The sequence below is a fragment of the Gopherus flavomarginatus genome, chromosome 12, assembly GCF_025201925.1.
Source record: "Gopherus flavomarginatus isolate rGopFla2 chromosome 12, rGopFla2.mat.asm, whole genome shotgun sequence".
NCBI classification, from domain to species: Eukaryota; Metazoa; Chordata; order Testudines; family Testudinidae; genus Gopherus; species Gopherus flavomarginatus.
Genome location: NC_066628.1, coordinates 22,788,245 through 22,810,979, shown reverse-complemented (window position 1 = coordinate 22,810,979; position 22,735 = coordinate 22,788,245). Strand labels below are relative to the sequence as shown.

Genomic DNA, 22,735 nt, shown 5'->3' with positions numbered 1-22,735 from the left:
GTAAAAATGTTCCTGATAGGAGGAAAAATTCCAATCAACTGTAGGTATTTGATTAAACTGATAGTAAAGGTCTTAACCAGTTCATATTGTAATTCATATTCATCATCTTAATTTCTCCCTGTATGTTGATCCCCCAACATATTATTTGTAATAGCAAACTTCCTGTACTAGTCTTTGTGAATTTTTTCCCAACAGAAGACACATTCAGTCTTCCAGCACTAGGATTTTTTGGCCAATATCTGTCTATAGACCAGAATCTAGAAGCTAATGGCACAGGTATCTGAGAATCCTTTCACCCCTCATTGTGCAATTGAACTAGACTCAAACCTGTTGCTCTTTGCAGACGAGCTGTGTGTAGCTGGCTTTGAGCTGCACTGGCATTAATGGACTGATGCTGTGGGAAGGTGATTTACCCATGTCTATTTCCTAAGGGCTAGTGGGACTCACTCCCTGGAGCCCTTAACAGCTTAGGCTATGGCTACATTTGAAACTTCAAAGCGCTACCGCAGCAGCGCTTTAAAGTGCGAGTGTGGTTGCAGCGCCTGCACTGGGAGAGAGCTCTCCCAGCACTGAACGTAAACCACCTCCTCATCGGGTGTAGCTTGCAGCACTGTGAGCCGCGCTCCCAGCGCTGCGGCACTGTTTACACTGAGGCTTTACAGCGCTGTATCTTGCGGCGCTCAGGGGTGTGTTTTTTTCACACCCCTGAGCAAGAAAGTTGCAGCGCTGTAAAGCGCCAGTGTAGCCAAGGCCTTAGAAACAGAGACCCAGAGCTAAGGGCACAGAAACAAAGGTGATAAAGCCAAAAGAGCCATTCTGATCCTCTAGTCTGACCCCAGCATAACACAGAGCATACAGTTTCCACCAGGGTTCCCTGATTCCATCCCAGCTTCTATGTCATCTGTGGGCCAGGATTAAAAGATGGCCACAGGCACCTACTGGGATTTGTCCATGCTCCTAAACGAGCCAGGTGGGTAAATCCTATGAACATTTAGTGGGAGTTAGGCACCTGACCTGCTCACAAGCTATTGTAAATCCCACAAGGCACCTTTCTCCTTCTTTAGGTGCTTAAGCCCTTTGTAATCCTGGTCCTGTGTCTATCTTGTTAACTTCCAAGGCCTGGAAATAGAGGTTCTAGTTCCATTTACCTCCTGTATGTCCTTTGGCAGCACTGAGCTAGACTAGCTTTAACTCTGAGCCGAAAGCTGCTAGTGCGCAGAAAACATAAACTGTGGCTATCAGCTGTGCTGCTCAGTAAATTTTTCCCTTCCAGGAACTGTGCCTTTGACACAGAATCAAACCCAGTTTCAAGAGAAGAAATGGTTTTGAAACTATGGTATTATTGAACAAGACTAATGTTCCCCGCCCTTGTTAAAAGCTCCATTAAGGATTAGATGTGGTTGGAAATTTAGATATTTATTTTTGGTAGTAGTAGTAGAAGGAAAATGAGTTTTTGAACTAAAAGATGTTCAGGGAAAGTATCTTCTATACTCAGATGTTTTGTTATGTTTTGTTGAAATCTGCAAATCCCAATAATCTTTGGCTTGCAACGTACGATTTCCAGTTTACAGTACCTATTAGCTGAAAATAAATTAGTTTTTGGTTGGCAAACCCTGCAAACATTTCTGATTTCTGATGCAAAGTGAAAATTATTCATCTTCTTTTTTTCTGACTGGATCTAGATGACTGACAAGACAGAGTTAAATCCTTAGAGTTCAAATTGTAACTTATATTTAGGTTCTTACAGAAGGCTCTAGAAGTTTGATGATAAAAGTCTTAAAGAGCATGAATTACAATTCATGTATCTAGTATTAAATTTGTCTCTATATTAATACCTTCACATATATAATTGAAAGCAAAATTGATCCTCCAGCACCAGGATTCTTTGTCATCTCTGTCTCATGCTCTCATCACTGTATTATACAGCAGCAGTTTCCATGTCCCTTTGGTGGATTTCCTGCGTCTCTCTGCAGTCCCTGCAGACAGAAATCCACTCCACAGATGGGTGCTCTCTGCTTGCCTCCTTGGAAAAACTTGGCTGACAGACGATGGATTAAATGGGATTAGAGACTGAAAACTCCTCCCAGCTCTAGAGCTGATCCTGGCTTGTGCAGGGTTCAGACACGGTCACAGCCCAGGATCTCTCTGCTCTGGGGCTAAATATTTGAATCTCACCTCTAAGGCTTTAAGCCCAGCTCTGATCTCACCTCTGGAGCAAACCACCCTGACAACCTGCCAGACTCCAACTCCACAGAGGGAGAACAGCACCCGCCCTGGATCTCACACGATAGAAGCATCTTTCGAAGGACCCTTGGCTAAAATCCAGGCAGGGCAGAGATCCAAAGCATGTCCCAAGTTGTTTGCAAAATAACACATGGATTTCTAACACAGACACATGATCTACAATAGCCAAGACCTAGTGCCATCAGAATCTCAGCGGGCCTGGAATAGCCTGGTCCTTCATTAACACTACGTAATCACTTCTGGGTGAGCAGAGATTTTTTTTTCCCTCCTGCATTGTATCAGCAGCTCTTGGGATGAATCCACTAGAGCAACCCACAGCTCAGGTTGCCCTGTCTGCCTGAAGTCAATCACTGAGAGGTACACAGAGATGAAGACTAAAAACTAAGGGCCAGGTAGTGAGCTTGTGTTAGGATATAGATATTCAGGCCTGTCTGCAAAAGCCTATTCTTTAAGAATTTAGGTGTATAATTATCACTTAGGCCTGGTCTACACTACGCATTTAAAGCAAATTTAGCAGCCTTAAACCAAATTAACCCTGCACCTGTTCACACAACGAAGCCCTTTATATCGATGTAGAGGGCTCTTTAAACCGATTTCTGTATTCCTCCCTGACAAGGGGAGTAGCGCTCAAATCGGTATTGCCATATCGAGTTAAGGTTAGTGTGGCCGCAATTCGATGGTACTGGCCTCCAGGAGCTATCCCACAGTGCACCATTTTGACTGCTCTGGACAGCAATCTCGAGTCGGATGCACTGGCCAGGTAGACAGGAAAAGCCCCGTGAACTTTTGAATTTCATTTCCTGTTTGCCCAGAGCGGAGAGATCACCAGCACAGGTGACCACACAGAGCTCATCAGGTAACAATGCAGTCTCCTGAGAATTGAAAAAAAGCTCCAGCATTGGACTGCACGGGGAGTACTGGGTCTGATCGCTGTATGAGGGGAGGATTCTGTGCTAACAGAACTCCGTTCCAAAAGATGAAATGAAAAAACATTTGAACAAAATTTCCAAGGCGATGATGCAGAGAGGCCACAACAGGGACTCAGTACAGTGCCATGTGAAAGTTAAGGAGCTCAGACTAGCCTACCAGAAAACCAAAGAATCAAACGGAAAGTCCGGGGCAGGGCCGAAAATATGCTGCTTCTGTGCTGAGCTGCATGCAATTCTAGGGGGGTCCGCCACCACTACCCCACCCCTGACCGTGGATTCCGAGGTGGGGGTTGTAATCGCAGACATAGCTGAGGATTCTGTGGATGGGGAAGATGAGGAGGAAGAGGAGGACGAGCTTGTAGAGAGCACACAGCACTCCATTCTTCCCAACAGCCAAGAGCTTTTTCTCACTCTGACGGATTTACCCTCCCAGCCCTCCCAAGCCACTATCCTGGACAATGAAGCCATGGAAGAGACTTCTGGTGAGTGTACCTTGTAAATATTAGACATGGTTTAAAAGCAAGCATTTTTTAATGATTAATTTGCCCTGAGGACTTGGGATACATTCGCGGCCAGTACAGTTACTGGAAAAGTCTGTTAACATGTCTGGGGATGGAGCGGAAATCCTCCAGGGACATCTCCATGAAGCTCTCCTGGAGGTACTCCAAAAGCCTTTGCAGAAGGTTTCTGGGCAGCGCTGCTTTATTCCATCCTCCATGATAGGACACTTGACCATGTCATGCATGTAGCACGTAATCTGGTATCATTGCATGACAAAGCCTAGCTGCGTATGGTCCTGGTGATTGCTGACATTCAAGCAACATCTGTTCTTTATCTCGCTGTGTTAGCCTCAGGAGAGTGATATTGTTCATGGTAACCTGGTTGAAATTCAGGAATTTAATTAAGGGGACAGAGATAGCCATTCCTACTGCGCTGTTTGCGTGTGGCTTAAAATAAATCCTTCCTTGCAGGTAGCCAAGCAGGGGGAGGGGAGTGGGGGGGAGCGATTAACTCTGAGCTCTTCCGCATTTGTCTAGCAGGGATCTTCCCTGCTGCCAGCCACACAGTTGTGGGGGTGTGGGGGATAAGTGGGTGTTTAGCAGTGATCTTCCATGATACCAGCCATGAGGTGGTTTCTGCTGCTGCACATTAACAGGAAAGAAGCAGCACTCAATGGGCTTTGCTTGTGTCATAAAAAGATAGTTAAGGGTTAATGTCTCTTTTACCTGTAAAGGGTTAAGAAGCTCAGTAAACCTGGCTGACACCTGACCAGAGGACCAATCGGGGGACAAGATACTTTCAAATCTTGGTGGAGGGAAGTCTTTGTTTGTGTTGTTTGTTTTGTTCGTTGTTCGCTCTTGGGGCTAAGAGGGACCATACGTGCACCCCAGGTTTCTCCAGTCTTTCTGAAACAGTCTCTTATGTTCAAAATAGTAAGTACTGGCTAGAAAAGGTGGATTCATCTTATGTTTGTTTTCTTAACTTGTGAATGTGTATTTTGCTGGAAGGATTTTACTTCTGTTTGCTGTAACTTTGAATTTCAGGCTAGCGGGGAGGGAGTGCCTCTAGGCTATAGTAATCTGAATACCCTGTAAACATTTTCCATTCTGATTTTACAGAGACAGTTTTTATTTTTTCTTTCTTTAATTAAAAGCTTTCTTTCTTAAGAACCTGATTGATTTTTTCCTTGTTTAAGACCCAAGGGGATTGGGTCTGAACTCACCAGGGGATTGGTGCGGGTAAAGGAGGTTGAGGGAAGGTTAATTCCTCTCTGTTTTAAGATCCAAGAAGTTTGGATCACTGTAGTCTCTCAGGGTAACCCAGGGAGGGGAAAGTCTGGGAGGGGGAAAGGAGGAGGAATGATTTATTTCTCCTGGTTTTAAGACCCAAGGGGTTTGGGTCTTGAGTTCCCCAGGGAAGGTTTTGGGGGAATAGAAAGTGTGCCAAACACTATATTTTTGCTGGTGGCAGCGCTTTCAAATCTAAGGTAGGAATTAAGCTTAGAAGGATCCATGCAGGTCCCCACTTTTAGGATGCTAAAGTTCAAAGTGGGGAACAAACATATGACAGCTTGCTATTTGGGAAAGGAGGGTGCTGGATAGATGAAGGCCTCAGAAGATGAAAGACATTGCCTTACCATGGCCACATGAAAGACGAATTCTGCTGCCCGGACCTGCTTCTGTGATCTGTAACACCAAAGCTGCAGGCACTCAATATTAAGATGCAAAATGCAACCTTGTAGTGAAAACACACGTGCTATGTAAGGTGAATAGTGTTGTTCACCGTGAAAGAGTATGACCATTGTTCTCTAAAATGTATCTTTTTAAATACTTCTCTCTCTTTTTTCCCTCCATCATGCAGCTGCAAATTTTTCAAGCCTCCCTACTCCGTCCCAAAAGCTATCTCAGATAAGGCGGCAGAAAAAAAGACGAGAGAAGAAATGTTTTCGGAAATCATGGAAGTGACCCGCAATGAAAGAGCTCATCTGAATGAGTGGAAGGGCGTGGTAGCAAAGTACAGGATAGATGCCAGTGACCGTGAGGAAGGGAGGCACCAACGTGAGGACAGGAGGGATGAACGTGAGGACAGGAAGGATGCTCGAAATGAGAGGAGAGATGCTTGAGATGAGAGGTGGCGGCAGGAAGATCAGCGGTGGTGGGATGCAACTCTGAGGCTGCTGCGTGATCAAACTGACATGCTCCGGCGTATGGTGGAGCTTCAGGAAGGGCAGCAGGATCACAGATTGCCGCTGCAGCCCCTGTATAACCACCCTCCCCTCTCACCATGTTCCTTAGCCTTCTCACCCGCCAGACGAGTAAGAACTCGTGAGGGTAGGTTCCATGCACCTCAGTGGACAGCCCAACCAAAAGACTCTCATTATTATGAAATTTTTTAGTGGCCTTTTCCTTCTCTCCTCTCCTCCTCCCAAACTCCACCCGGGCTACCTTGTCAGTTCTCTCCCTCTTTTTATAATTAAGTAATAAAGAATACATGATTTTTAATCGAGATTTACTTTATTTCCTTAGAAATCAAGCTGTGATCGAAGAGGTGGGTGGGTGGCTTACAGTGAATGAGATAATCAAGGGAGGGTGGGTTTCATCAAGGAGAAACAAACACAACAGTCACACTGTACCGTGGCCAGTGATGAAACTGGTTTTCAAAGCTTCTCTGATGTGCATCGCTTCATGGTGTGCTCTTCTAATCACCCTGGTGTCTGGCTGTGCGTAATCAGTGGCCAGGTGATTTGCCTCAGCCTCCCACCCTACCATAAAGGTCTCTCACAGAGATTGTGGAACACACAGCAAGTAGCAATAACAATGGGGACATTGGTTTGGCTGAGGTCTGAGCAAGTCAGTAATGTGCGCCAGCATGCCTTTAAACAGCCAAATGCACATTCTACCGCCATTCTGCACTTGCTCAGCCTGTAGTTGAACAGCTTCTGGCTACTGTCCAGGCTGCCTTTATACGTCTTCATGAGCCATGGTATCAAGGGGCATGCTGGGTCCCCCAGGATAACTACAGGCATTTCAAGTTCTCCAACTGTTATTTTCTGGTCTGGGAAGTAATTCCCTTGCTGCAGCCATTTAAACAGAGTAGTGTTCCTGAAGACGCGAGCGTCCTGAACCCTTCCCGGCCATCCCACGTGGATGTTGGTGAAACGTCCCTTGCAATCCACCAGTGCTTGCAGCACCATGGAAAAGTACCCCTTGCGGTTTATGTAGTGGGTGCCCTGGTGCTCCAGTGCCAAGATAGGGATATGGGTTCCATCTATCGCCCCATCACAGTTAGGGAATCCCATTGCAGCAAAGCCATCCACTATGACCTGCACATTTCCAAGAGTCACTACCTTTCGTAGCATCAGCTTAATGATTGCTTTGGCTACTTGCATCACAGCAGCCCCCACAGTAGATTTTCCCACTCTGAATTTTTTGATTCCTGACTGACCGGTAACTGTCTGGCATTGCAAGCTTCCAGATGGCTATTGCCACTCGCTTCTCAACTGTGAGGGCTGCTCTCATCTTGGTATTCTGGTGCTTCAGGGCAGGGGAAAGCAAGTCACAAAGTTCCATGAAAGTGCCCTTACGCATGCGAAAGTTTTGCAGCCACTGGGAATCGTTCCACACCTGCAAGACTATGCGGTCCCACCAGTCTGTGCTTGTTTCTTGGGCCCAAAATCGGTGTTCAATGCCTAGAACCTGCCCCATTACCAGCAGGATCTCCAAAGCGCAGGGGCCCACAATTTGACAGAATCCTGGTCCATGTCCTCATCACTCTCGTCGCCTCTCTGCAGTACCCTCCGCCTCCTCGCCTGGCTTTGCAGGTCCCAGTTCAGCATTGACTGCATGAGAATGCGCAAGGTGTTTACAACGTCCATGATTGCTGTCTTGAGCTGAGCAGGGTCCATGTTTGCCGTGCTATGGCGTCTGCACAGTTCAGTCAGGAAAAAAGACGCGAAAGAGTTGTCTGCTGCTGCTTTCATGGAGGGAGGGGTAAGGCTGTACACAGAAGCACCAGCTGCAATGTTTTTTGCCCCATCAGGCACTGGGATCTCAACCCAGCATTCCAGTGGGCGGAGGAGACTGCGGGAACTATGGGATAGCTATGGGATAGCTACCCACAGTGCAACGCTCCGGAAATTGATGCTAGCCTCGGTACATGGATGCACACCAGCGAATTAATGTGCTTAGTGTGGCCGCGTGCACTTGACTTTATACAATCTGTTTTAAAAAAACGGTTTCTGTAAAATTGGAATAATCCCATAATGTAGACATACCCTTAGCTAGTTATAGAGGTATAAAAGAGAAAATCAAAATCACTGTGTAATGGCCTTCTCTTACTGTGACAGTCTGAGGCCTGGTTCTTCGGCTAAGCAGCAAAGGCAACCATAAGCTGGGAAGTGTATGGTCACATCCTCACATTCCAAACTAGTCACATTGAAATAAGGTGCTATTGGGCTATTAGGAATACAATAATGTCCTGATATTCCTATCACCTCCAGAGAAAGGGAAGAGCCTAGAAGATGTAAAAAAAAAACTTTGTTTGATAGCATCCTATCTGGCAAGAACTCACTTATCAATAGACACAGCTGGAAAACACTTATGTCTGTATAGATGTAGTTGTGAAATCCTCACTTCTGTATTGTTTTGTATGTTTATTTGCATGGGTCTCTGTCTGGTTCTGTGATTGTTTCTGTCTCCTGTATAATTAATTTTGTTGGATGTAAACCAATGAAGATGGTGAAATATAATTGGTTAAATAACCATGTTACAATATGTTAGGACTGGTTAGTTAAATTTGAGTAAAATGATTTCAAGTATCAGAGGGGTAGCCATGTTAGTCTGAATCTGTAAAAGCAGCAAAGAGTCCTATGTCACCTTATAGACTAACAGACGTTTTGAAGCATGAGGTTTTGTGGGTGAATACCCACATCGTCAGTTGCATCCAATGAAGTGGGTATTCACTCACGAAAGCTCATGCTCCAAAACATCTGTTAGTCTACAAGGTGCCACAGGACTCTTTGCTGATTTTACAGTAAAATGATTGGTTAAGCATAACTCAGGTTTACTATGTAGTCTGCAATCAATCAGGAAGTGGGGGAGGGGGGGAATGGGAACAGGGACTGGGGATGGGGAAATTGGGATCATATTTTGCAAAAGGGGGAATGGGGATCATGTTTTGCTAAAGGGGGAAATGGGAACAGGGGATGGGAACAGGGACACAGGCAAGGCTCTGTGGTGTCAGAGCTGGGAAGGGGGACACTAAGGAAGGAAACTGGAATCAAGCTTGCTGGAAGTTCACTCCAATAAACATCGAACTGTTTGAGCCTTTGGACTTCGGGTATTGTTGCTCTCTGTTCATGTGAGAAGAACCAGGGAAGTAAGAGTGTGAAGGAATAAGTCCCCTGTCATAAACAGATAGCTAAGGGTTAATGTCTCTTTCACCTGGAAAGGAGTAACCTGAAACACCTGACCAGAGGACCAATCAGGAAACAAGACTTTTTCAAATCTGGGTGGAGGGAAGTTTTGGGTGAGAGTTCTTTGTTCGTCTTGTGTCTGTCCCTCTCGGCTATGGGAAGGATTTTTCTGTCTCCTGCTTTCTAATCTTCTGTTTCCAAGTTGAGAGTACAGAGATCATAAAACAATAGGGGTTATTGTTTTTTTCTTTTGTATTTACATGTGTGTAGTTGCTGGAGTGTTTTGAATTGTGTTCTTTTGAATAAGGCTGTTTATTCATATTTCTTTTAAATAAATGACCCTGTATTTGTCACCTTAATACAGAGAGACCATTTTTATGTATTTTTCTTTCTTTTTACATAAAGCTTTCTTTTTAAGACCTTTTGGAGTTTTTCTGTAGTGGGGAACTCCAGGGAATTGATTCTGTAGCTCACCAGGGAATTGATGGGAGGAAGAAGTCAGGGGGATATCTGTGTGTGTTAGATTTACTAGCCTGACTTTGCATACCCTCTGGGTGAAGAGGGAAGTACTTTTGTTTCCAGGACTGGAAATAGGGAGGGTGGAGTCCCTCTGTTTAGATTCACGGAGCTTGCTTCTGTGTACCTCTCCAGGAACCCAGGGAGGGAACACCTGGAAAGGAGGAGGGGGAAGGGAAATGGTTTATTCCCGTTTGTTGTGAGACTCAAGGAATTTGGGTCTTGGGGTCCCCAGGGAAGGTTTTTGGGGGGACCAGAGTGCCCCAAAACATTCTAATTTTTTGAGTGATGGCAGCTTTACCAGATCCAAGCTGGTAACTAAGCTTGGAGGTTTTCATGCTAACACTCATATTTTGGACGCTAAGGTCCAAATCTGGGAATTATGTTATGACATCCCCTAACATCTTGGTGCTGGTGACTTGGATGCATCGCATTGGATAGGTGAGTAGCAGCCTGCAAGTCCACCTCCCCAACAGTACGTGCAGCTGCTTGGAGGGGGTAAAGTGAACTCTCGTGATGGTAGTTGAGGATTCTGGCAAGCCAGGGTAAAGGATGCCTAGCGTGAATGCCACTGAAAATCAGCTTGAGTGCCACCTTCGGCACGCATGCCATAGGTTGTCTACCCCTGATCTAGTTGGACTTTCAAAACACCTTTTGATTTCAATCAGATTTAGGTACCTAAATGCTTTTGAAAATCCCACCAGGACACCTAAATGCCTTTGAAAATCTTGCCCTTAACTATCCTAATGCTGAGCATTGCAGCACCTAACTTTTAGGCACTTAGAAAATCATCATGATTCACAAAGCCTGTGTTAGGAGCCCAGGCTCCCTGTTCACTGAATGGGGAGAGGTAAATACCTAAATGGGAACCAGTTGCCAACATGCAGTGAGGAGGCACCTAACCTCACCAATGGGAGATGATGACAAGATGGGTGTGTGCCAAGCCCTGATCTCTCACAGAGATACTTGCCTACATCAAGCTGGTGAGTGGCACCTAACCCTGTTTGTGATCCATAACTGGGAACCATCTCCTTGGAGTCAGGCACCTACGGTGTTTTGTGTGACAAGGAGAAGGCCACTTTGTTTTACTTTTAGCCCCATGGTTAGGGTACTTACCTGGCATGGGGAACAACCCCAGTTCATGTCCCCCCTCTGTCCTAGGAGGAGAAGGGATTTGAAGGGAGAACTGCCACCTAGTGTCCTAACCCCTGGACTGTGGGATATTCCAATGTGGAGTTCCCTCAATCTGTTCAAGATGTTCCAAATTGGATTAAATAATTAAAGAATCATTGGGTCAGAGAGAGAGAAAGAGAGAACATGAGAATTTCCCTGCAGCCTGGTGGTCAGAGTTTTAAATTCATAATCATGAGTGTTTGGAGCAGATCCTTGGCTGGTATAAATTCTCAGAGATCTATTGACTTCGATAGAGCTATAACAGTTTAAATCAGCTGAGGACTGGCCTAAGGATCCCAACTGTGATACTTCCATTTGCTTAGAGAAGCAAACCAGAGCAGGTTAAAAATGTATCCGGTCAAAACAGCTCAAAGTTCAAACACCAAGTGTGTTAGGATGAGCTGTTTGTAAATGAGCAATGGAGTAAGATATAGTCATAAAAAATCTTTGCTAAATAATGTTTAATAGGAATTGCTTATAAGAAAATCATGGTCTGGACACAGACAATCCTTAACAGGAAAAGAAGAACAATAATTTCCATAGATTATTCATTATCTAGCTATCTAATATAATTCACAATCAAATAGAAATCTAACATTATAACTAAATGAGGTTGTGTGTTAGGAGAAGGAATGGTTCAGTCTGTCTGTCTCTCTATCTAATAGCTTACTCTGCTTTGGCTGTCATATATGTAGTGTACACAACCACGCACAAAGATGATCTTCTAATACTAATAACTTGCCAACTTCTGAGATCCTTCCTCAGTGTGGACGTGAGTAGATCTACATGGGTTGGCGTGTGGAACACTAGAGCAGTGCACTTACACCAGCGCTAGAACAAAATGACCCCAGACAAGAAACTTACACCAGTGTTTATGTCACTACTGAGTGTAGCCCAGAGACTTTGGGCCACAACATCATCAGTACTAAACTGGTGATGTCAATGGTTCTGCTCTGCATTGGTGCTAGTCTAGCTGAGTTGGGAAATTCATTTAGGTTAAAATAATAAAAGACAGCTACCTGAGGCTTTTTGTCCCCTAACGTATAATTAATAATACAATAATATCCCAACAATCTACACATAATCATTTCCGAAGGAATTAAGTTATGCAGAAACCTCTTTTGCTCTCTTTTATCATTGTGAGGAGGAAACCTTCAGTTCACTCAGAAAACCCCATCAAAGAGATTACATATAGACAGTCCCAAGAAAGGACAAACATTGAAAATCCTGTATCACCAAATACTCACCATGTCATCAAGCTTTTCCACCTCCAAAACCTCCGAAAATGAAGAAACAAACCAATCAACCTGTTAAGCAAAAATAAGCTAACAATCTAACAAACACACACACACAAACCAAAAACACAAAAAAAACCCAAATGTTTTGATATCTCAATCTGAGTTTTTATCTCAAAATATAAGATGAGCCAGAGACCTCACTAGGGACTTTGCTATGGCTACTGATTTTATAGGTAATGGTCTCAGATAGTACAGGTCTGTCTCATTTTATGTGCATTTAACATACGTGATATCAACTTCACGCGGTCGGCAAAAACAAAAAACAAAACAAAAGGAAGAGATAAACAACCATTTTAATACTATACCTGTAGTGCGGACGATTCCGCCAGCCGTTGAACTTAATACAATTTTGACTATACGCGATTTTCGCTTTACGAGCTAACCATGGAACGGAAGCCACACGTAAGATGAGACAGACCTTTATGGTAATTGGTAGCAGTATATAATAGATAGATTCTAATATTATTTACATTGGTGTAAACCTATAGAAACTCCTTTTTTTCTTGAGTTATGTTTGTCTGTATTTTTACTAGTGGAAAAACCTATTTCAACATAAACAGACTGCCCAGTATTTTCTCATGGAGGCAATTATGTCATCAGCTGATTCTATTTATAAAGAAACATAGAATGAAATTGCTACTGAAGGAGAAATATGGACATTTTGTTCTTAGTGAATAACCTCCAACCTATCCATTTACTCAGAGCACCTTTGATCTCTTTGTTTCTCATGATGTAGATGATTGGATTCATCATTGGTGGCAACACAGAATAGAGAACAGCCACCATGAGATTCAGACCTGAGGTTGAGCTGGAGGTGAGTTTCAGGTAGGCAAAGGCAGCAGTACAAAAGAACAAGGAGACCACAAAGAGGTGAGGGAGGCAGGTGGAGAAGGCTTTATGCCGGCCCTGCTCAGAGGTGATTCTCAGCACTGCTTTGAAGATCTGAACATATGACACAATTATGAAAACAAAGCAGCTTGAGGCTAAGCACACACTAAAAATGAGAAACTCGACTTCAAAGCGGTATGAGTCAGAGCAGGCGAGCTTGAGTAGCTGGGAGATTTCACAGAAGAACTGATCCAACATGTTGCCTCCACAGAAAGATATTGCAAATGTGTTCCCGGTGTGCAGTGTAGAGTAGAGCATACCACTGATCCAGGCACTGGCGGCAATTTAGACACAAGATCTCCTGTTCATCACTGTTTCATAGTGCAATGGCTGGCATATGGCAACGTATTGATCATATGCCATGATGATCAGTATGGCAAAATCTGCTGAACCAAAGAATAAGAAAAATAAGACTTGGGTGACACATCCAGAATAAGAAATGGATCTTGTGTTCATTAGGGAATTGACCATGGATTTGGGGATGGTGACAGAGATGGAGCCCAGGTCTATGATGGACAGATTCATCAGAAAGAAGTACATGGGTGTGTGAAGGTGGCAGTCAAGGGCTATGTCTGTGATGATGAGAAGATTTCCCAGCAAGGATATCAGGTAAAGCACTAGAAACCCCATAAAGTGTAAAATCTGCAACTCCCAAATGTCAGAGAATCCAAGGAGAAGAAATTCAGTCATGGTGGTTTGGTTGGACATTGTCTTCCTCAGTACATTATGTGATGGCTGTGGAGGGAATGAGAAGGACAATGGTCAGGATAAGAGAGATAGAGGGAATGTCCCAGATTCCCCTTTCCCTAATATCTCATTATATGAATATCAAAGGTTCACAGAATCATCACTTACAATGACAAGGTGTTGTTACTGCTCCTCACCTCTGACAATCAATGAGTTGCATTATCACAGTAGTGTAACTTGTGTCACCTGCTTTAAAGTCAATGGAGCGTCATCATTTTATCCCATCTGAGGATTTTGCCCATGGTGTGGATTGATAAAATGCAGTACGAAGGATGGATAAAAGCACACTCCAAATCCAACAATTCTTGCAAAGGAGGTCCCTCCATTGCGACCATCACCAAGCTCACAACTTGGGAATGAAACTCATAAACTCAAACGCTAACACAGCCTTATTCCCACTTTGCAGGGCAGTATGACATAGTCTCACCCAGAAACATAACTGACAGCTCCTCTGTCATGTTTCTACCTCAAGTCCTGTGCTTAGATGGCCAGTTGCCTGCTTCCAAATTGATTTATGGCACAAAATCCCAGAGCTGCACTTCTGCCTGCATGTAACAATGGGTTAATAGCATCCTTCCATCATCGTTATGTTGTATCATTTACTCTGTGCAGTGTAGTGCAGTGGCTGTTAGGACACCTGGGCTCTGTTCTTCTTTCTGTTAGTGACCTGCTCTGTGACCTTGGGCCAGTCATCTCCCCTCTTTCTGCCTCTGTTTCAACCCCCTCCCTTCTCTGCTGTGTCTACTAGGACTGTAAGGGTTTTTGGAGAGGGGCTGTGGGGCAGATTTTTAAAGGTATTGAGACCCTAGTGGGATTCTCAAAAGAATCAGGGCTCCAACACCCCTTGAAATCAATGAGTTGTGAGCTCCTAGGTGCTTTTGAAAATCCCACTAGGCACCTAAATACCTTTGGAAATATAGCCCCATGTCTTACTCTATTTATGTTCTGAACACCCATTTACACCATTTATACTCAGCTGACAGCAGTGTGGAGCTAGGCCAGGAGGTCTGGGTTCTACACGCAGTGAGCTCCCATATGTCTCTGAACGGGATCAGGATAGACAGGCTTTGGCTGCTTTGTTCAACTCTAACCCAGGGTTTAAAGGGGCTCTTCAGGATAAAACATTGTGTGTGCTGCCAACTTTACTGTTTATTCACTTGTTACCTCCTCACATCTATCCCTTTGAAAGAAAAATCGCAAAGCTGCAATAGAATAAATGGGTTTGAAATCAGGCTCTTATCAGGTCATATTAATGTTCCCCAATTCATTTAAAGTTTAAAGCTGGTTGGAAATTTTCAACTGTGTTCTTTTAATGGAGATTGGTTTTTCAGCTAAACAACAACAAATCTCAGAATCTGTCTACTTTTCTAAAACATTCTGGGATTGTTTGGTAAAAAAAACCTGAAAACTGAAAAAAACAAAATTTTTTAGTTTTGTAATCAAAGAAAAATCCGTTTTCAGCTGAAAGTTTTCATTTGCCAAAAATTGGGGGGCGGGGAATGAATTTAGGGTTTTCAGTGAAAAGTAAAGAATTTTCCTGATGGGAGGAAAAATTCCTATCAGCAATAGGTATTTGATTAAACTGATAGTAAAGGTCTTAACCAGTTCATATTGTAATTCATATTTATCATCTTAATTTTTCCCTGTATGTTGATTCCATAACATTTAATTGAAATAGCAAACTTCCTGTACTAGTCTTTGTGGATTTTTTCCCAGCAGAAGACACATTCAGTCATCCAGCACTAGGATGTTTTGGTCAATATCTGTCTATTGAACAGAATCTAGAAGCTAACGGCACAGGTATCTGAGAATCCTTTCACCGCTCATTCTGCGATTGAACTAGATTCAAACCTGTTGCTCTCTGCAGACAAGCTGTGCGTAGCTGGCTTTGAGCTGCACTGGCATTAAAGAACTGCTGTGGGAAGGTGATTTATCCATGCAGGGTCGGCTCCAGGGTTTTGGCCACCCCACACAGCCAAAAAAAAAAAAAAAAAAGCCGCGATTGCGATCTGTGGCGGCAATTCAGCGGAAGGTCAGAGCGGGAGTGAGGGACTATCCGCCGAATTGCTGCTGAATATCTGGACCTGCCGCCCCAATCACCTGCTTGCCAAGCTGGTGCCTGGAGCCAGCCTGTATCCATGTCTATTTCCTAAAGTCTAGCAGGACTCATGCCCTGGAGCCCTGCACAGCTCAGAAGCAGAGACCCAGAGGCCAGGGCACAGAAACAAAGATGAGAAAGGCAAAAGGGCCATTTTGATCCTCTAGGCTGACCCCAGCATAACACAGGGCGTATAATATCTACACAAGGGTACCTGATTCCAGCCCAACTTCTATGTTATCTCTGGGCCAGGATTAAAAGATGGAGAGAGGTACCTACTGGATTTATCAATGCTCCTAAGTGAGCCAAGTGGCTAAATCCTATGAACATTCAGTGAGAGTTAGACACCTAACCTGCTCAGATGTTATTGTAAATACCAAAAGGCAGCTTTCTCCTTCTTTAGGTGCTTAAACCCTTTGTAATCCAGGTCCTGTGTCTATCTTGTTAACTTCCAAGGCCTGGAAATACGGGTTCTAATCCCATTTACCTTCTGTATGTCCTTTGGCAGCACTGAGCTAGACTGGCTTTAACTGGTGGGTCAACTCTGAGCCGAAAGTGCTAGTGTGCATAAAATATAAACTGTGGCTATGAGCTCTGCTGCTTATTCAATGTTTACCTTGTTTAAAGCTCCATTTCAAATCAGAGATACTTGGAAATTTAGATTTTTTTTTGTAGTAGTAGTACTAGGAAAATGAATTTTTGAACTAAAGAAAGATATTCAGGGAAAGTATCTCCTATACTCAGATGTTTTGTTTGGTTTTGTTGAAATCTGCGATTCCCAATATTCTTTGGTTTGCAATGTACAATTTCCAGTTTAAAGAAGTTTTTAGAGGAAAATTAATTAGTTTTTGGTTGCCAAACCCTGCAAACATTTCTGATTTCTGATGCAAAATTATCGACCTCTTTTTTTTCTGACTGGCTCTAGATGTCTGACTAGACTGAGAGTTAAATCCTTAAAGAGTTCAAATTGTAACTTATATTTAGGTTCTTACAAGAAAAGAAATATGACAGGCTCTAGATGCTTGATAATAAAAGTCTTAAAGAGCCTGAATTACAATTCATCTATCTAGTATTAAATTTGTCTCTATATTAATACCTTCACATATATAATTGAAAGCAAAATTGATCCTACAGTGCCAGGATTCTTTGGTAATCTCTCTCTCATGCCCCCGTCACTGTATTTTCCAGTGGCACTTTCCATGTCCCTTCACTGGATTTCCTGAGTCTCTCTGCAGTCCCTAGCAGACAGGGATCCACTCCACAGAGGAGTGCTTCCTGCTCAACTCCTTGCACAGGCTTGGCTGAGAGATGAAGGACTAATTGTGACCAGAGACTGAAAACTCCTCCCAGCCCTAGAGCTGATCCTGGCTTGTACACAGTCACAACCCAGGATGTTCCTGCTCTAGGGCTAAATATTTGAATCCAGTCTCCAAGGCTTTAAGCTCTGATCTCATCTCTGGAGCCAACTATTCTGACAACCTGCCCCACTCTAACCCCACAGAGGGAGAACAGCACCCGCCCTGGATCTCACATCATGAAAGCACCCCTGGAAGGACCCTTGGCTAAAAACAAGGCAGGGCAGAGGGCCAAAGCATGTCCCAAGGTGTTTGCAAAATAAAACTGGGATTTCTAACACAGAAACATGATATACAATAGCTGGGAGCCTAGTGGCACCTCCTGGAATAGCCTGTTCCTTCATTAACACCAGGTAATCACTTCTGGTTGAGCAGAATTTTTTTTTCCCTCAAGCATTGTATCAGCAGCTCTTGGGATGCATCCGCTAGAGGAACCCACACTCAAGCTGCCCTGTCTGCTTGAAGTCATCACCAAAAGGTACCCAGAAGTGAAGCTTTAAAACAAAAGGCCAGGTCATGAGCTTGTGTTAATTGTTACACTTCCATTGAGTTCACTGTAGTTTGGATTATTTATGCCAACTGCGAATCTGGGCCTTTGATTTCTGTCGTCAATGGCAATTTACATCAACTGGGGATCTAGCTTATTGCATAGTTATAAATCCATATTTTTTGCCTGCCAATCTGATCTGAAACTGATTCAAAAGTTCTGAACCAGTCTGCACTTTCTTTGCTCTTTGCCCCATGGGTTTAATTACAAGTGTAACTTTTATTGGTGACGGAGAATGGTTCGGACCCACTAGGGATAGAACCTTGGAGGAATTCTATGTTGCACAGTTTTCAAGTATCTGACCTTCAACTTTTGTTGGGATGAATGCCCAGAATCTTTCTTTCTTTCTTTCTTTCTTTCTTTCTTTCTTTCTCAGTCATTACATTAATTTTTTTTTTACTACAGACAGCACTAAACTAAAAAGCTCAGTGGGGACATGTCTTCTAGGAACCGCACAAAGACCCTCAGTCCATTTCTTAAGGCCACCATGAAGCTATCACAAGGCACAAACTTTGATGCTTATGCCAACATAGTAAGTGCCGGCTTGGCGGGGGAATGGTCCCTGTGTGCCCCTAGGCAGTGATGAATGCAAGGCTGGATGTTGAACACTACAAAGCTCAGGGATGAAGGTTTCTGTTTGGTAAAGGATGAAGAGAGGGGCCATTTGTAAAATCTGACAATAGATAAGTTTCCACTTGACAGAGCCCTCAGCTGGCATTTTCAAAGATGCCTCATTTTCAAAGCTTTCCAACTACCACTGACTGTCAGATACCCAATGAATAACAGCCTTTTACTTATACCCTGCTGTCAGCGGATTGTTCTGCATGATGTAGAGATGAGATGGTCCCAGCTGAGATGGGAGCAGCCCTATATTTTAAAACCTCAAACTCATGAGTGTTTGGTCCTGGGGTCTGTGTTCGTCTCATGTTAAAGAGACAGGGCCATTTGTATAACCCATTTCTGGGTATGGCTGCAGTTTACAAAGTCCTTCAGTGTCAGGAAGAGCTCAAAGATAGTGTTTTTGGATCTGTCTCCAGCCTTCTTGGATGATATTGTTAAAGCCTCTTAGTGGATCTCAGACACTCAGGGCTAAATTCACAGAAGGAATTAGGGCCTGATTTTTTAAGTTATTTAAGCATCTAGTGGGACTTTCAAAACACCCCTTGATTTCAATTGGATTTAAGTACCTAAATGCCTTGGAAAATCCCACCAGGACACCTAAATGCCTTTAAAAATCTTGTCCTCCAGTATTCTAACACTGAGCATTGCACACCTAACTTTTAGGCACTTAGAAAATCACCATGATTCACAAAACCTGTGTTCGGAGACCAGGATCCCTGTTCAGTGAATGGGGAGAGGTGAACACTTAAATGGGATCCACAACTGCCAGCATGCAGTGTGGAGGTGCCTAACCTAACCAATGGGAGATGATGACTAAAAGGGTGTGTGCCAAATCTCGCTCTCTCACAGAGATAGTTACCAATGTTGAGCTGGTGGGTGGAGTCTATCCTTCTTAGTAATCCATAACTGGGAAACCGCTCCTTGGGTCAGGCACCTATGGTGTTTTGTGTCACTAGGAGAAGGTCTTTCTGTTTATCTTTTAGCCTATTGGTTATGTACTTATCTGGCATGGGGAACACCCCAGTACAAGTCCCTCCTCTGCCCGAGAAGAGATTTAAAGGGGGATCTGCCACCCAGTGTCCTAATCATTGATCTGTGGGATATTCTGATGTGGGGCTCCCTCAATCCATTCAAGCTGTTCCACTTTGACTTAAATAATTAAAGAATCATTGGGTCAGAGAGGAAGAGGGAGAACATGAGAATTACCCTGTAGCCTAGTGGTCAGCACACTCACCTGGGAGACCTAATGTGCTGTTCCCCTGCTCCAATAACTCTTTAATTATTTTTCCAGAGTGGAACAGCTTCAACTGGAGTGACTGTGAGAGCCTCACATCAGAATACCCCTAACACTGATGATGACATGGAGAGTGGCACTGCATCCTTTCTCTGTGCAAATCCTTGTCAATGTTGATCTCTGTCTCTCTACTCCATTCATCCGTGTGGTGCCAAAAGTCATTGACATGTCAGGTCCCAGAATCTTAATTATTGAAAGAATCCAGAAGGGCAGAGTAATTCCAATGCAGCAATTGTAAGGCTTTAGTTGACTGGGAAAGGAGAGAAACGGAGACAGTGTCAGAGTCTGGCACCGAGTACTTTTGATGAGCTGTTTGTAAATGAGCGATGGGGTAAGAAAAAATCATTGTTAAATAATGGTTTAATAAGGAGTGCTTATAAGAAAATTATGATCTGGACATAGACAATCATTAATAGCAAAAGAAGAATGAATAATCTATGGAAATTATTGTTATCTAGCTAGCTAACATAATTCACAGTCAAATAGAAATCTATCATTGTGACTAAATGAGGTTGTGTGTTAAGACAAGGAACGGTCCTGTCTGTCTGACTACTTAATCACATACTCTGCTTTTGTCTGTAATATATGTAGTGTACACAACCATGCACAAAGATTATCTTCTAATACTAATAACTGGTCAACTTCTGAGATCCTTTCTCAGTTTAGATGTGAGTAGATCCACACCGGATGGCGTATGGAACATCAAAGCAGTGCACTTACACCAGAGTTAGAACAAAATGACCCCAGACAAGAAACTTATACCATTGTTCATGTCACTACTGAGTGTAGTCCAGAGACTTTGAGCCGGAACCTAATCAGTATTAAACTGCATTGATGCTGGTCTAGCTGTGTTGGGAAATCTGACCCTTACATCTCTGTCACACTCGCTTTCTCCGGGGTGCTGTCAGCCAAATCTGGATCCTTGTGTGTATAATCTAGTGGCCTAATCTTGATCTCCTTGAAGTGAGGGGCTAAACCCCAGTCACTTCCATAGAATCCCAATTTGGCTTTATAATTCTGAGTAGGTTTTTCTTTAGGAAACTCTGGAAAAAGTTTTTCCTTCAAACAGTCTTTCCAGCATAGCAAGAATGACAGTTTTTACATATTCATTTAAGTTAAAATAATAAAAAGATGCCTAACATCTTTAATAATACAATAATATCCAACAGTATACACATAATCATTTCAGCAGGAACTTAGCGACCCAGAAACCCCTTTTGCACTCATCATTGTGGGGAGTAAACCTTCAGTTCGCTCAGAAAACCCCATCAAAGAGATGATATATTGACAATCCTAAGACAGGACAAACATTGAAAATCCTGTCTCCGCAAACACTCAATCTCCTTAGGCTTTTCCACCTTCAAAACCTCCTAAAACAAAGAAACAAACCAAACCACCAACCAACCAGTTGAGCAAAAATCAGCTAAAAATGTGACAAACACACAAATAAGCAAACAAACAAACCAAAAACACAAAGAACAAATGCACTGATACCTCAATCTGTGTTGTTATCCCAAAATATAAGACGAGCCAGAGGCCCCACTATGGAGTTTGCTATGGCTACTGATTTTATAGGCAACAGTCTCAGATACTATAGTAATTGGTAGCAGTACACAATAGATAGATTACGATCTTATTTACATTGCTGTGTAAACCTTTAGAAACTCCTTTTATTCTTGAGTCATGTTTGTCTGTGTTTTTACTAGTGGAAATACCCAATTTCTGCATAAAGTGACTGCACAGTATTTTCTCATGGAGGTAATAATGTCATCAACTGATTATATTTATAAAGAAATTAGAATGAAATTGCTATCGAAGGAAAAAATATGGACATTTTGTTCTTAGTGAACAACCTCTAACCTATCCATTTACTCAGAGCATCCTTAATCTCTGTTTCTCATGCTGTAGAGGATCGGATTCATCACTGCTTGCAACACAGAAAAGAAAACAGCCACCATGAGATCCAGACCTGTTGTTGAGCTGGAGGTGGGTTAAAGATAGGCAAAGGCAGAAGTACAGAGAAACAATGAGACCACAAAGAGGTGAGAGAGGCAGGTGGATAGGGCTTTATGTCGGCCTTGCTTAAAGGGGAATCTCAGCACTGCTTTGAAGATCTGAGCATATGACACAATTATGAAAACAAAGCAGCTGGAGGTTAAGCACATACTATAGATGAGAAACCCGACTTCAAAGCGGTATGAGTCAGAGCAGGGGAGCTTGTGTAGCTGGGGGATTTCACAGAAGAACTGATCCACCATGTTTCCTCCACAGAAAGGTATTGCAAACGTGTTCCCAGTGTGCAGTGCAGAGTACAGAATACCACTGATACAGGCACTGGCAGCCATTTGGACACAAGCTCTCCTGTTCATCACCATCTCATAGTGCAGTGGTTGGCACATGACGACATATCCGTCATACGCCATGACGGTCAGTATGGCAAAATCTACTGAAACAAAGACGACAATGAGTAAAATTTGAGAGAAGTATCCAGAATACGAAATTCATCTGGTGTTCATTAGGGAATTGGCCATGGATTTGGTGACGGTGACAGAGATGGAGTCAAGGTCTAGGATGGACAGATTCATCAGGAAGAAGTACATGGGGGTGTGAAGATGGTGGTCAAGGGCTATGGCTGTGATGATGGGAAGGTTCCCCAGCAGGGATATCAGGTAAAGCACTAGAAACACCACAAAGTGTAAAATCTGCAGTTCCGGAACATCAGAGAATCCCAGGAGAAGGAATTCAGTCACAGTGGTTTGGTTGGACATTTTCTTCCTCAGTACATCGTGTGATGGCTGTGGAGGGAATGAGAAGGATAATGGTCAGGATTAGAGCGACAGAGGGAATGTCCCTGATCCCCCTTTCCCTAATATCTCATTATATGAATGTCAAAGGTGCGCAGAACTCATCACTTACAATGAGTAGGTGTTGTAAGTGCTCCTCACCTCAGACAATCAATAAGTCGAATTACCAGACTACTGTAAATTGGATCAGCTCCTTTAAAGTCAAGGGAGCTGCATCACTTTATCCCATTTGAGGATTTTGCCCATGGGGTGGCTTGATAAAATGTAATATGAAGGATGGAACAAAGCACACTCCAAATCCAACAAT

General features: G+C 43.3%; 2 pseudogenes; both read right to left on the bottom strand.

Moving 5' to 3' along the window:
* Positions 1-12,658: 12,658 nt before the first annotated feature.
* On the bottom strand, positions 12,659-16,960 carry LOC127032490 (olfactory receptor 14A16-like; annotated as a pseudogene).
* A 4,459-nt stretch (positions 16,961-21,419) lies between these two features.
* LOC127032161 (olfactory receptor 14C36-like) lies at positions 21,420-22,415 on the bottom strand (annotated as a pseudogene).
* Between the last annotated feature and the right edge of the window lie 320 nt (positions 22,416-22,735).